We start from the raw sequence: 15,670 nt of genomic DNA, 5'->3' as shown, positions 1-15,670 counted from the left end.
AGCTTAATATTGGGAAAATTGAACTTTTTAAACTTCTTCTATATTCTACTAACTATCGTTTAAAGACATAAAGAAATATCTTTTGGGGTGAATCAGAATTTCAAAAATTACCTTCCACATCTTCATTAAACCGGGAAGTGTCTTCCCCAATTCCATCTTTGCAGTGTCAGTCAATAAAGGCGGCCACCAATTTCGAGTAACAACACTTCAAACGCTCCCTCTTCACACCCCAAAGTCAAACCGAAAATTAGTCATGCAAGTGACGTGCCCGATAATGAATGGGCCACAAATTTCGTCAACCGACGAGCTGCGTCTATATAAATGTTTGATTATCTTCTTCTTACCACCTCAAACTGGCGTTCACGCACACACTACCTTCAAGTAACTTTGATGCAATAATCATAATCGCCTCGCGGCCAAAACCAACCAAGACGACACATGCAATTGCCCATCATGAAAAAAGAAGCGTAAATATCGAAAATTTCAGCCGCCGCGGCGACACCGACAACTTTGTGTGATTTTCACGCGTGATGAATGAAAATTTCGCCAAAAACCGCGATCCCGGTTGGCACCGGGCCAAGATCGTTTGACTTTTGAGTGCGCCCAGAGCTCCAGCTGGGCCAGGGTTCGATTTGCGCCCATAACCGGTTCAACCGGTCGAACCGGTTCTGAACCGGTTATGCCGAATTTCTGCTCCCAACGCCTCATCAGCCGGCTGCGACGACTCACTTGCAGCTATTTTCCCGCCGATTGGAGCCCCGTTCCGGGGCGGTTCTGCATCGTCGAAACTTCAGGTTCTATTAATATCGAGCGCGCGCGCATGCTGCACCGCGCCAAACTGTCACATGCTGGCCCGGTGTCTCGAGATCTGCCGAACACATGGAGGCACACCACTTTGACAGTTTGGTGTGCTGAGCGCGCGGTGTGGGCGGCAGCGGAAAATTTATTAATTGTTCGAATCGGTTGAAAGAGTTTTAATTTTAGAAAATTCTCCGTCCGTTCTCCGGCCGCGTTTTGAACTCTCTGCGACAGGTTCTTCCAAAGCAATTATCGTCGGAGCGCGTGTCGGACTCGATTACCGTCCCAACCGGTTCGAGACGACTTTGATTTGTCGAACGGTTCGGAGACGTTTCGCAACACAATGGCAACGGCACGGCGTTTCTTGCTGCTTGCCAACTCTGGGAAGTGGACAAATTGAGACTCAATTGCACCTTATTGCCACATTCGATTTGTTTGCTTGTTTTTATGCCACAGATCTGCTGTGGGGGCTTTTGGCACATTGTGCCGAATCGTCCGGTAATGGCGGGAAAGTTTATTGATGCCCCGTTACGGTTGATTTGGGTTTGGTGCAGGTCAGTTGGGAAAGGTTCGGATAAAGTGTTGTAAACAAGGCGGAGAACATGCGAAAATTACGTAAACCAAGTTTAGTTTTTTCGCTTTCTCTAATTGACGAAATTGCACGATTTTTAAATTATTTTATTGGATCGTGAATCGATTTAACAATGAAACAACAACATACGAGAATATTGGGGATAACAATAAAACTTTCATGCTAAACATTTCATATCAGAAAAAATGTATTAAATATGCTAAGCCATTCAAAAATAATCTAAAACATAATACTAGATTAATCCACCTCACAATCCATTAAGGAGTTCCCGAGTTTTCCCCGATTTTTTCTAGAATCTCTAGAAATTTCTTAGCAGAAAAATGAATGCAAATCGAAAACTGTCAAACTATTGGAAATTTAAGTAATGCAAAATACGTGAAAAATTGAAGCACTCAATTTTGATTCAGAGAAAAAAATAATAAAACCAATAAAATTAAGTTAAAAATAATCATACTATATAAAAAAAGTCAAACATAACATGAGTTTTTGTTGGAAAAAGCAAAAAAACATTTTCAATTTATATGAACGCTTTTTCTTTCAAATCACATTCAAATTATCTAACTCATACGATATAAAATCCTTTTTCAAGTTTCCTTTAATTTTTGTGAAAACTATCAATTATTCTAAAATTTAATGTTGATTTGTCAAGTTGTTACTATTTAAATGTTTTCAACTTTATTTCAATGAAAAATCCAGAACATCTCTCATTTAAGGCGTACAGTCATCCCACATATTCGGAACGGTTTCCAGATCGGCCAATGTTCAGAAAATCATAGCATATCGATAATTGAACTTAATGATTCGCTTTTACCTTCATTTGAAAGCTTTTCTTGCGATCTTTCGAATGCTGTATCTAACATCTGCAAATTTTAACTTTTGTATGAAGTTTTTGAAGAATTACTTTGACCCTTGAAATCCACAAATTCGGAACACTTTTTTCTTACGAATGTAAAAAAACTTTGGATCTCTCCAGGAGTACATATTTATTACCAAATAATGACTTCACACACTGAAACCAATAAAACTCAAGCTTAGTGATGTTTTATACATGGTATGATAACTTTTTTTTGTGAAAATATCAGTTAAATTCAGGTGTTCCACAATTGTGGGAGGCACAATAACATCCCACAATTATGAAACAATCCATTTGGAGGCAGTGTTTTGCTGCTCTGCACAAAATAGTCTTGGAATGAAGTTTTTTGTTCAAAAAGTACTACTTTTACTAGTGAAATAGCAAGATAATGTCCAAATGAAGGTTCTAAAAATAGTAAGGTTGACAGAAAAGCTACTTTTGGCATGTTATTGACAAATTATCACAAAAGTGTTCCGAATTTGTGGGTGTTCCGAATATGTGGGATGACTGTAATTTTCGAAGATACAAAACATTTGAATCAATTTTGTAAATTTTGCAGTTTTTTGTTCATATTTTTTCATACTTTTGAAAAGTAAAATGTAAAAAAACTCCATTTGGCATGAATCACGTTTGGATTTGATTAGACAGTTAACCTTTCGGCAATCGCCGCCGTTTGTAAGAGAGGCATAAAAACGCAATCAACCTATATCTGCATTATTTAAACCATAATTTAAAAAAAAAATGAAAACAATATTTGCAAAGATCAAATTTATTAAGTTCAATTTTAGCGAATTCCCGACTTTCCTAGTTTCCCGACTTGACTGGCCACACTGTTGATGCCTTACTCACTCCGTATTAATCCTCAAATATCTTCAGTTTCTTAGAATATCTGGAAAGGTCTTTCGATTACCCATCCAACGATTGTATACTATCCCCCCTGCTTCAAAGAAGTACACAAATACCACTTCAGTAGTATTAACTTGGGACAGGGTTGCAAGATCTAAAATTTTTTGATTCGTTAGGAAGGTTTTTCGAATTAATCCGGACATAGTTTTCATACAAATAATCGAGATCCAGCTTGTACAACTTGAGTGGCCATAACTTAAGATATTGTTGCTAGATCTTAAAACTTTTGGAATCGTTTGGAAGGTATTTCGGAACAAATCTGGGAAAAATCGTTCAGTCATAGCCGAGAAAATTCAGTTTAATTGTTGATATTCACATAAATTTGCTCAGAATTTTATTCTACTTCTGTATTTATAAATCCAGAGTTTTTAATAATTGGGGGATTAGATTAGATTTGTTGAAAAGTCCTACAAACTATTTGGTTTCATATCTTTTTTATTAAAAAGTAAATTTTTCGAGTGATTTTATGACTTTCCTCAGGGAGAAAGGCAAAACTCAAATCTGTGTATTTTATTACTTTGAATGCGCCAAATGTTAAAATTTGACGATCACTCCAAAACACATTAACATGAGGTGTAATGATCATGAACATCATTTCCTCAAAATCTCAAAAATATCTCGTCAAATGAGAAAAAAAAAAACATTCAAAAACATTCCTCTACACCACAAAAGAAAGGAAAAGTGAAAAAAACCAGCCAGCGCCACCTGTTGGTACTACCACCCCCACGTCATCCCCCCTCTCACAACCTTTCAGTCGTCTTTCCTTATGTCATTGATGAAAATTATCCGCGTTGGAGAGCAATAGTGAAAGAGAGCGAGCGAGCGAGTAGAGTGTGCGCGAGCGAGACGCTTCACTCCACGTGGTAACGAGTTTTCCTCGCGCTGGATAGCCCGGCCGAGTTGTGTGGTGTCATAAAGGAAGAAGATACACGCACACATGCTCACACGCACGAGGAAAACCCAACACGCATGTGTTGGTACGTTTGCGAATAAAAACAAAAGGGGGATATCGAGTTCGCTTGTGTATTTGTGAAGTGCGCCTACTTTGATCGAGGTGTGCGCGCTACTCGTTTACGCGCGTGTGTGTATGTGTGCGTGGGATGACGGAGTGTTTATATTCTGACGCGCCGAGGGGTTAAGGTTCTTTGGGAATGGTTTTTTGTTGTTGTTGCTGGTTTGTGCAGCCAGAACACACAAAAAAATTGAAAGGAAATTGCATTATAAAATCCTGAGCGATCGCACGCACACTACGATGCGACATAAGGGGGAAGGTTTTGTTTTTTATTTCATTTTTTAGAACGAGGATTAAAAGGGTTCTGGAAACAGGTAATCCAACCTCAACAAGTTTTGAGTCAGACTTTTTGCTTGTTGATGAAAAGTTGCTTCATAAGCATTAATAACAAAAGAGAAAAAGCATAGTTAAGGGGGAGTTGCAAGTGGACAACAGGGAAATGATTTTTAAATTGAAATTTGAAAAATGAGAAATAATTATGTGAGAAGTGGCGCGAAGCGCAAATAGAGAAAGAGTGACTTAATTCTAAAATGGGCAAAGTTTTCCCAATGATAAATGAGCAAAAATAACTAGTTTGTGAGCGCGAGTGGAAGTTGTCACGCTGGAAAAAAGATGGGATATAAAAACTTACACAAAATTGTTCAGGTTTGTTTCTAGAACTTTTATCTGTTCTTTTTGTTCTGGACCCTCTCTCTTTCGCTCCGCCTGGAACCTGCCGGGGACACACTAATTAATTATCTTTCTGCCGGTATATTCTTTTGTTTCGTTTTTATCACAAAACTCTCTTTCTCTCTCACTTGAAGATTCTTTCGAGTGTACACACACTCACTATCGCACACCCTCTTACACAAATTGCACACAGAACTTCACCTGGTGCGCTATTATTTTCCTCTTTGCACAATTCTTTGCCAACTAATTGCGCACACCCACTCAACCGGAACCGGATCTCCGGAAATCAATTTTCATAAGCCACTTGCTCGAGATTCTCTCACCCAAAATTCTTCGAATCGACTCAAAAAATTCTCACTCACTCGCAGGCGCGCTTGGAGAACAAAGGGCTCCTTTGATTCGCTCTCCTATTGTTTAGAATTCTCGGGCGACGATCGCGCGCGTGAGTTGCTCAAAAAATCCGAAAACGTTTGCTTACTTCCGAAACTAACGCGGGTATACACAAATCGTCGTTCTCGGGGGCTTCTGCTAGCTGACTGACTTCGGACGGTCGGCTGGTAAGTCGTCGTCGCAGTCGTCCGTCACCGTCGTCGGTCGCACACATGAAAAAGTGTTGTTGCCGAAAACAACAACAAAAAAAACCAACCCAGCACTCTTACTCTCACGCCGTTCAGGAGACAAAAACACACACACTTCGATATCTATAATATCGGCGGCGACACAATCAAAGAATGCCGCGAGCGCGCGGTCGATCGCAGTAAACATTGACGCATATACACACGCGCGCGCGCTTGCACAACACCCCTAAAACGCCCCATGCGTTCGAGTCATCAAAGCAAGCTCAGTGTATGTGTGTATTGGTGTGAGTCGTTGCGCATCTTTTATCCCTCGTGGAAGGCAGGTATATCGACGGGCGGACGCGGTGTGTGAAGATGCAGCTTGAGTCAGCTGAGGATGTGTGAGCGGCGACGGCGGCGTGACGATCACAGGTGTGTGCGTGCGCCGCGAGTGTGTGTGAGTGCTGCGCGAACACTCCGGTGGATTGGATATATCGGCGTGGATGAAGAGAGAGAGAGAGGCCCGAATGGTTGGGTGTACAAAATTCAAATCTGGAGTTTTTTTTTTGAAAAGGTCCAATAAAACAAATTTTCAATTTTTGCTTTTTGGGTGTTTTTAATACACCTGACTCAAGGCGGTTTCAAAACACCCAAAAAGCTTAACTTGAAAATTTGGTTTATTGGACCTTTTAAAAAAAACTCCAGAAATACATATTGAACGGAATTAACTTTAAGATCTTTTAGCAAAGTTCTTTGTCATAGTGGTCATGTGTAACATAAAATTAGAATTGTTAAACAATAGCTAAATTTAAGCACTGCGGGATTGGTAAAATAGTAACCGTAGTGCCGGAATTTGCAAAATCGTCTCAGTTGTCAAAATTCTTATGCGCCATTTTCAAATGTTACTCCAGCAGTGTATCCGAAGATTTAAAAAATCGAATCGAGAGATATTTTTGCGAGAACTTCAGAAAATCGAGCCTGGACTGTAGCGGATCCGAAATTCCACCCGATAGTATTCAAATTGATATTTTGTGAGAGACTTGAGACAGGTTCTCTTTCAAATGAATCTCTTAGTGAGTATCCAAAGAATATCTTTTGATGAAGATTCTTCCATCGCTGATCATAACAATAAAGTTTGGTAAACAAACTGGACTAGATTGTTCACGGTCCAACAAAACAAAATATTGGCAATTGTCCACAAGGGCGAAGCGGTTCGTTGTCAATTTCTGAAACTGTATGGCTCAATATTTATTTTATTTCAATCAAAATTATTCAGTTTAAATGTGTATAAATATTACTTGGTTGCTTATGACATTCGATAGAATGGTCAGATTTCAAGCTTTTATTGTGGCAATTATTTTATCAACTGGCCCCATAGCTCAGTTGGTTAGAGCGTCGTGCTAATAACGCGAAGGTCGTGAGTTCGATCCTCTCTGGAGCCATACATTTTATTTTAGTGCTTACAATGATGAAAAAATCTAGTTTGATATTTATAAATTAATTTTGGAAGGCCAAATTTTCCTTTTTAATGCTGTAGACGTAACTTTTATAAAAGAAAATCAATTTTTCGAAGATAATTTTTTAAACATACGCCACTTGCGTGATTTGTTTTATCCGCATCAAAAACCCAAACTCAAAACTACATAACCCTATCCAGTGGTAGAAATTCTGCGGATAAGCAATTCAAACATGCGCAGAACCCCACTTTTTAAAAGTGTGAGTTTAGTGCGCGAATCCAATCGAACAAAGCCGTAGAGGAAGTGTGTTGCTTCAGGTCGTTGCGCGAAATCCATCAGAATTTGCATTTTTTGTTTTCTTTTCCACGATCACCAGCAGTGTCACTAAGCCATACAAAACACCTGTACTCTGTTGTAGTGGTGGTGGTAAAAAAAAGCAAGCAAAACTCATCCATGCGGTGCAACTTGACCTCGTGTTGGCGAGAGAGAAGTGTTGCCAGCTGAGGAAGGGGGCAGTAGCTGGATATCTATTTTCGTCTGTTGATCGCATACTTCCACAACTGTGGGGAATACAGGGATGATCGACACGAGAGAAGATGCTATGAACCTCTCTCTTTCTCGTTAGAATTTTATTCAAAAGGTTCTCTTTAGAATGACGTCAGTGTTGGATTTAGAATGACGGAAAATCTTATTTGAAAAAACTACATACCGTGAAAAGCACATTAAAAATACTTGAGAAATATAAATTAATGCATTTGTCAGAACAAGAAATTTGTTTATTTTATAGAAATAAGTAAGTATGATGCAATTCAAGTAGTTTATAATTAAAGTGGATTTATTTTCTTTCTACTGCTAGAATTTAAAATTAAATGCTTTTTCAGATAAAGATGTGAGGCCCCATAGCTCAGTTGGTTAGAGCGTCGTGCTAATAACGCGAAGGTCGTGAGTTCGATCCTCTCTGGAGCCACTCTTTTTGCTTTGATCCTTTCTGCTTTTCAATTAACTCAAACGTTGTAAACATCAATTGAAATAAGTCCATTACGTCCGCTCGAATTGAGCTCCTGTCATAAGGGCTTATCTCAACGGGTCGTTAAAGCAAGCTTTCATAAATTACGCTCAGTGCCGATTGATTGATCTCAATTCCGCTTGCTTCGGGACACAACATCAAAGTGCCGATACTTATCACCGTTTACGGCTCGAATCGGGAGCAGCTGTCATCGTCATTAATCGTCACCAAAGCGCCACGTGTCCGGTCGTTAAATCCCCCCAGGCAATTCGCCATTCAACCGGTGGAGCGTAGAGTCAATGAATGTTTAGAAAACGATGGAATTTAGAACCCTCCCACGGTGGGAAACAGTGTTCGATAGCTAATACTTTCTCCTCCCTCCCATTGCCGGTGGAGCTATAAAAATTAATCGACGAATAAAAGTTAGTGTGCAGGGAAAATAGTTTAAAATAATTTAACCCCTTGGTGGGTGGACGACGATTGGTGTCCTGTGGAGGCACGCGTTCGTAGGTGGTTTGAAATCAAGTCTCTGTTTTAAAAATTCACGTTTTTAATACTATTAGGGGAGAATGGGGAGACTTGATCCTCTTTTTTTTATCGCACATAACTCTGTCAATTTCTCACAGAACTATGAACTTTTTGCATGAATTGAAAGTTTAGACATTCAACTATGTTTGGCTGATAAGGGTATTTCATCAGAAAAACTCTTCGAATCATGCCAAGCGTTTAAAAAAAATGAACCGGCATTTTCAAAATGTTGAGGGTAATTTGATCCCCCTTTCAATATTTTGAAGAAATCTTAAGCAAAATTTTTCTTATTCATCCAAACTTTTAATTTTCTTTAAGTTACAGCAATTTCACATTAAACATGTACGTTTGTGTTCAAAATATAACAAGTTTAGCATGCAAAATATTTAAAAACTTAAAATTTTCTTTTTTAGACAAAAAATGGGCATGTTTACAAAAGCTGGTAATTTTTGTTTACAAAACTTTTGAAAAATGGTTCAAACTGCAGTAAGTTATGTATAACTGTTGGCGCCAACGCCAAAGTAGATTTAATTTGCCCAATTTTCAGCTCAGAAGATATAGTTTCCAACCGATATGATTTTTTAACAGTGTCAGGTATAGTAAATTTGCAAGAATAATCCATCCATTTCCACAGTGTCAGTTAATCCTTCCATTGTTTCAAACACATAGCACAACACAAATGTACCCGCACATACACGCCACACATTGAAGAAGAAAAGAAACAATAGCATGTAAATAACCGCAGACCAACTCACCATTCGTGTCCTTTCCCTTTCACACATGTTTCATTCATGTATTTCACAGCACACAATAGGCTCACGGACGCGCAGCGCGCGTCTGAACAGGCAGCTTGCGCAAACAGACCAATAGGAGAACAGGGAGTAGGGATGAACGAAGTAAATGAATGGAAAGAAGAAGTCGCGTGTACATGGTTTAGGGAAAAAGGATTGCGCACCCGAGAGGAGATTAAAGAAGAAGAATAATTTTGTTGCAAGAAGAAGATTCGGCAAATTTGGCCGAAAATGTATGCTTTAAAACTAAATGAATTTGTTAGTCCGTAAGTCAGTTTAAGCTTGTAAATATAGCAGTAAAGATCGTGAAACAAGCTGTTTTCTTGCATCCTGGCCAAAGGAGTCCACTGAAGGAAAAAGTTGTGAATACAGTCCACTCGCCGATTGTCGCCTTGAAGCTGTGTTGTGCCACGGAATTCCCTGCAACACAGTGGAAAGGTTGGACAATCAAAAAGCCCTCCTGGAGCCGGGCCTAGCGCTCCTACATGGTCCTTCAAACCGGATTTGTGTGAAGTGTTCGGACCTTCAGACCGGAATTGTGCGAAAAGTGCGGATCTTCGTGGTCCTTCAACCCGTTATTCTGTGAACGTTCAATGAGAGTCGCCAACCGGAAGTAAAAGTGATCCGTCAACCCGGACATGTGAAAGTGGCCTCTAGCGGATGCGAGGAAGAACTGACAAGTGGGTCTAAAGAGACCAAAGTGAAGCACAGCCTAAGTGTTTTGCGAACCAAAAACTCGTGTGCCAAGAAGTTGGCAAAGTGCGTCCACGCCGTGGACAAAAAGTGCAACAAGCAAAAGGTTGCAAAGTGAACTCAAACTTTGAGACACAAGTGAAGTGAAGTGAGAGCGCCAAAATGGTGTTGCACACGCCAATGAAGCAGCCCGTGAATCCAGATGAAGTGAAGTCGCTGATTCATCAGCGGGGACAGGTCAAGGGAAAAGTGACGAGAATTAAGAGTGCCCTTGACGAAGCAAAGAAGAACCCGCAGAGGATAACCAAGGCGACGCTGAAAGTGTACGAGAAGAAGCTGGAAGCGCACTACCAGGAGTACGTGTTGCGCCATCGTGAAGTGATCGAAGCAGTTGACAAGAAGGAGGAACAAGATGATGTGCTCGACGTGTTTGACCAGCTTCACACCGAAACGCTGGTGCTGGTCGAAGAGCTGATGGAGATGTTCAACCAGCCGGTCGCTGGCCCCTTTCAAGTCGGTGCCAACGGAGTGGCGCCTCAAGTGATCGTGCAACAGCAACCTCTTCGAGCACCGATACCGAGCTTCGACGGGCAGACAGAGAATTGGCCAAAGTTCAAGGCCATGTTCGAAGACCTCGTCGGTCGCACCCGCGATTCCGACGCCATGAAGCTGCATCACCTCGACAAAGCCCTGGTCGGTGATGCAGCTGGGTTGATCACCGCGAAGATGATTCAAGACAACAACTACGAGCAAGTTTGGAAGGAGATCAGCGAGCAGTTCGAGAACCAACGTGTCATCGTGGATACGCACATCGATGGATTGTTGCAGCTCAAGCCAATCACCAAGGGAAGCTACAAGGACTTGCAGGCGCTTACCAAAGCCTGTGATCGCCACGTCGCCGGATTGCAGTACCAAGGACTCGTCGTCGACAAGCTGTCAGGACTTATCATTAACAAGCTAGTGGTAGGGTGCTTAGATGATAGTACTAGACAGCAGTGGGAAAGGACGCAGAAACAAGGTGAGTTGCCAGACTTTAACCAAACATTGCAATTTTTGAAAACCGAGTGCCAAGTCCTTGAACGTTCCCAAAATTCGCGCGTCTTGAGCTCAGCAAAGGAGCAAAGCAATACCAAGCCATCTTGCCCCAAACCAACCCCAAAATCCCATACTGCCACATCTGCAAAGGTCGCCAAATCATGTCTGGTTTGTGGGGCGGATCATCGTCACTTTGAATGTTCGAAGTTGCTGGCGATGACAGTTCCGGAGCGCAATGCCAAAGTTAGTGAGTTGAAGTTATGTTTTAACTGCCTCCGAGCTGGTCATCGACTTTCTAGTTGCTCCAGCAACCTGAAATGTCAGACTTGCCACAAGAAACACCACACCTTGCTCCATAACGACTCTTTCTCCAAAGCTCAAAGCGTAAGACCAACCCCAAGCCTCCAAGTAACGAACCCTACAACACCTCAGTCTGAATCTCCCAACCTTCCCACGTCCACTACACTGAGTCAGAACCTGCAGCAGCAAACCCCTCTCAACTCTTCATGTTCATCCAACCATTCCCAGAGTTTGAAAACTGTGATGTTGCTGACGGCTCTTGTCCTGATCGAGAATGATGGAGATCCCGTTCCTTGCCGTGCGCTTCTTGATAGTGGTTCGCAAGTGAACTTTCTCTCCGAGCGGATTGCCGACAAGTTGAAGGCCCCTCGTGAGTCGCTGTACGTTCCGATCGCTGGTGTAGGTGGGTCAAAGATGTATGCTAGGGAGAAAGTCAGGGTTACCGTTCGTTCGAGATACTCGGCCTTCGCCGCCAGTATCGCATGTCTGGTGGTTCCAAAGGTGACTGGAATCATCCCCGGATCGAAGATTGATGTTTCCTCCTGGCCGATCCCAGTGGGAATCCAACTTGCGGATCCAGAGTTCAATGTCCCCGAGAGAATTGATATGTTGATTGGTGCCTCCATGTTTTTCAGCCTGCTTAAGTCAGGACAGCTGCACCTGGTAGACGGTCTGCCAGAGTTGCGCGAAACTCATTTCGGCTGGGTATTTTCCGGTGAAATCGAGAATTCTGTGAACCATTCACACATCGCGAACAACGCTTCGTTGGATGTGCTGAATCAAACGATTTCTAAGTTTTGGGAGGTCGAGGATCTTGCCGATCCAACGCCCCCACCCTCTGATGTTGATGAATGTGAGACGTTGTTCGTGGAAACGCATAGTCGTTTGCCGTCAGGTCGATTTGTTGTTAGATTACCTTTTCGTGAAGATGTTTCAGGGTTGCCAGACAACCGTTCGCTCGCTCTTCGTCGGTTCCTGCTGTTGGAGCGCCGTCTCAACAGAGAACCAAGTCTGAAGCAGCAGTATGCTAAGTTCATTGATGAGTATGAAACCCTTGGTCATTGTCGTGAGGTTGATGAGTCCCAGGATGTAGACCAGCATCGGTACTACATGCCCCACCACGCCGTCCTGAGGCCGACGAGCTCGACCACGAAACTGCGAGTAGTGTTCGACGCGTCGGCCAAGCAAGGTTCTACGGCGAAGTCGCTCAACGAGGTTCTCCACGTTGGAAAGCCGGTCCAAAGTGATTTGTTCAGTATCCTCCTCAGATTTCGTAAAAACCCCATTGCATTCACTGCCGATATTGAAAAAATGTATCGGCAAGTGCTTATCGACTCGTCTCAGACGAGGTTCCAGAGAATTCTGTGGAGGAGTGACTCTTCAAAGCCGATTCGCGTGCTGGAGTTACAGACGGTAACTTACGGTACAGCAGCTGCGCCGTTCCTCTCGACCAGATGTCTAGTTCAGTTGTGTCAAGATGAAAGAGAGAAGTTTCCGCTAGCAGCCGAGGTGGTTCGTGATGATTGTTATGTCGATGATATCCTTTCCGGTGCTAGTTCCGCTGACGAAGCTGTAGTCGTCCAGCGGCAGATTCGAAAGATGCTTGAGTCTGGAGGTTTTCGTGTCCACAAATGGAGCTCGAATTGCCAGGAAGTGTTGAGTAGTGTTCCCGAATCTGATCGCGAGAAACTTGTGTGTCTCGATCAAGGAAACGAGGTCGTCAAGGCACTGGGTCTGACATGGTGTCCCCAGTCTGACGAATTTATGTTCGTGGTGCGTCTTCCAAAAGATGTCACCGAATTCACCAAGCGAAGTATTTTCTCTGAAATCGGCAGGTTGTTTGATCCCATCGGATTTCTATCCCCCGTGATTGTTGTTGCGAAGCTTTACATGCAGAAGTTGTGGTTGATTGAGTTGGCATGGGACGCTAAGGTCGAAGGAGATCTTCTAGCGACGTGGTTGTGTTTTCGTAGAGCCCTCCCCAAGGTTAGTGAAATTCGGATTCCACGCTATGTTATCAGCCCGTCGACTGTCGCGATTGAGCTTCATGGATTTTCAGACGCTTCCGTTGTTGCTTACGGTGCAAACATTTACGTCCGATGCATCTTGTCCGACGGCAGAGCTCAACTTCGCCTCCTCTGCAGCAAATCAAGAGTTTGTTCGCCCAAGAAAGATCTCAACATTCACCGCAAAGAGTTGATGGCGTGTGAACTGTTGGCTCGCATGATGGTTAGAGTTCTCGAGACTGTCAAGTTTAAGGTAAGCCAAGTCGTACTTTGGACTGACAGTCAGGTTGTCCTCGCGTGGCTTAAGAAGTCCTTGGCGAAGCTCGATGTGTTCGTCCGAAACAGAGTTGCCAAGATTCTTGAGCTCACCGCAGGATTTATTTGGAAATATGTCAGGTCAAAGGACAACCCCGCTGATATTGTTTCCAGAGGCATGCTTCCTGAGGCTCTAATGTCGAAGTCCGAGTTCTGGGAAGGCCCATTCTTCCTGAGAATCGAAGTGTATGATGAGGAAATCCCCCCAGAAATTCCAGATGATGAACTCCCCGAGTTGAAGCTTGGTCCGATCATTGCAACCCCAGTGTTCAATGAAGACCAGCTTCCGGTGTTTACAAGGTTCAGTTCGTTCAGAAAGCTGCAGCGTGTGATGGCATACGTGCAGCGTTTCATCCAAAATTGTCGTCAGAAAGATCCGTCTTGTCGAGTGTTCATGATTCACCCAACGATCCCTGAGTTGCGCGCTTCGCTGGAACTGATCGTAAAGATTATTCAGCACGAAGCACTCAGTGACGAAATCCACCGTGTTCAGAATGACGAACCGTGCTAGAAGATTGCAGGTTTGCACCCGTTCTACCAGGACGGTGTCTTGAGAGTTGGAGGTCGGCTTCAGCAATCCTCGCTGTTGTTTCACTCCAAACATCCCTACATTTTGCCGAAACACCCTGTAGTTGACCTTTTGATTCGCGCTTATCATGAAGAAAATTTGCATGTTGGTCCCAAGAGTCTGATCGCTGCTTTGAGGACAAGATTTTGGCTAATCGATGGAAGGTCGTCAGTTCGCAGAATCACTCATCGTTGCGTCACGTGTTTTCAGGCTCGCCCGAAGGTCGCTAGTCAGTTGATGGGAAATCTTCCTGCATATCGTGTCAACCAAGCTCTGCCGTTCATGCAGCGATTGCGCGATGAGTTTTGGAGAAAGTGGCATCGCGATTATTTGCAAACCCTTCAACCCCGCGGTAAGAATCGAGTCAAGTCCACCAACATCAAACCAGGTATGATTGTCTTGCTAGAAGAAAAAGATGCGCCCGTGCAGGTTTGGAAGTTGGGAAAAATCACAAAACCTTCCCCGAGAAAGATGATTTGGTGCGTACGGTCGAAGTACAGATCGGTACATTAGTTTACAAGCGGGCGATCCATAAGATTGCTGTTCTGCCAATCATTGATAATGCAAATTTGGTTAAGGTCACAGAGATTCCATCTCTGCCCGGCGGGAGTATGTTGGCGCCAACGCCAAAGTAGATTTAATTTGCCCAATTTTCAGCTCAGAAGATATAGTTTCCAACCGATATGATTTTTTAACAGTGTCAGGTATAGTAAATTTGCAAGAATAATCCATCCATTTCCACAGTGTCAGTTAATCCTTCCATTGTTTCAAACACATAGCACAACACAAATGTACCCGCACATACACGCCACACATTGAAGAAGAAAAGAAACAATAGCATGTAAATAACCGCAGACCAACTCACCATTCGTGTCCTTTCCCTTTCACACATGTTTCATTCATGTATTTCACAGCACACAATAGGCTCACGGACGCGCAGCGCGCGTCTGAACAGGCAGCTTGCGCAAACAGACCAATAGGAGAACAGGGAGTAGGGATGAACGAAGTAAATGAATGGAAAGAAGAAGTCGCGTGTACATGGTTTAGGGAAAAAGGATTGCGCACCCGAGAGGAGATTAAAGAAGAAGAATAATTTTGTTGCAAGAAGAAGATTCGGCAAATTTGGCCGAAAATGTATGCTTTAAAACTAAATGAATTTGTTAGTCCGTAAGTCAGTTTAAGCTTGTAAATATAGCAGTAAAGATCGTGAAACAAGCTGTTTTCTTGCATCCTGGCCAAAGGAGTCCACTGAAGGAAAAGGTTGTGAATACAGTCCACTCGCCGATTGTCGCCTTGAAGCTGTGTTGTGCCACGGAATTCCCTGCAACACAGTGGAAAGGTTGGACAATCATCAAGCCCTCCTGGAGCCGGGCCTAGCGCTCCTTCAATAACTATACTAAAGGAAACTATGTACGAAAACCCAGCCCAATTATATTTAATCTTGAGGCTGATTCCAGTGTCTGTAAAAATGCAGGGATCAAGTCTCCCTAAACGCACTTTTTTAAACAATTGATTGTAAAAATAGTATGACGATAAATTTAACGTCAAATGCCCTAAGGATTTTGGAGTTGATATGTTTATCAA

The 15,670-nt window shown here is 42.8% G+C and overlaps 1 protein-coding gene, 2 non-coding genes and 1 pseudogene across 3 annotated transcripts in view; 3 read left to right on the top strand and 1 right to left on the bottom strand.

Annotated features, from left to right (window-relative positions):
- Nucleotides 1–5,420, bottom strand: part of LOC128092307 (uncharacterized) — a 169,691-nt gene extending 164,271 nt beyond the window's left edge. The window contains exon 1 of the mRNA XM_052706208.1: nucleotides 4,793–5,420. The gene's annotated coding sequence lies outside the window, so the exon portion shown is untranslated. The remainder of the gene's footprint in view (nucleotides 1–4,792) is intronic.
- Nucleotides 1–9,980, top strand: part of LOC128092359 (uncharacterized) — a 60,677-nt pseudogene extending 50,697 nt beyond the window's left edge.
- Nucleotides 6,756–6,829, top strand: Trnai-aau (transfer RNA isoleucine (anticodon AAU)). Its single transcript has one exon. It is a non-coding gene; the product is annotated as a tRNA-Ile (tRNA).
- Nucleotides 7,738–7,811, top strand: Trnai-aau (transfer RNA isoleucine (anticodon AAU)). The gene has a single exon. It is a non-coding gene; the product is annotated as a tRNA-Ile (tRNA).
- Nucleotides 9,981–15,670: the final 5,690 nt, after the last annotated feature.

Source organism: Culex pipiens, chromosome 1 (genome assembly GCF_016801865.2).
Source record: "Culex pipiens pallens isolate TS chromosome 1, TS_CPP_V2, whole genome shotgun sequence".
Lineage (NCBI taxonomy): Eukaryota > Metazoa > Arthropoda > Insecta > Diptera > Culicidae > Culex > Culex pipiens.
The sequence above is the reverse complement of the archived record's forward strand: the minus strand, read 5'-3'. Positions and strand labels throughout refer to the sequence as shown.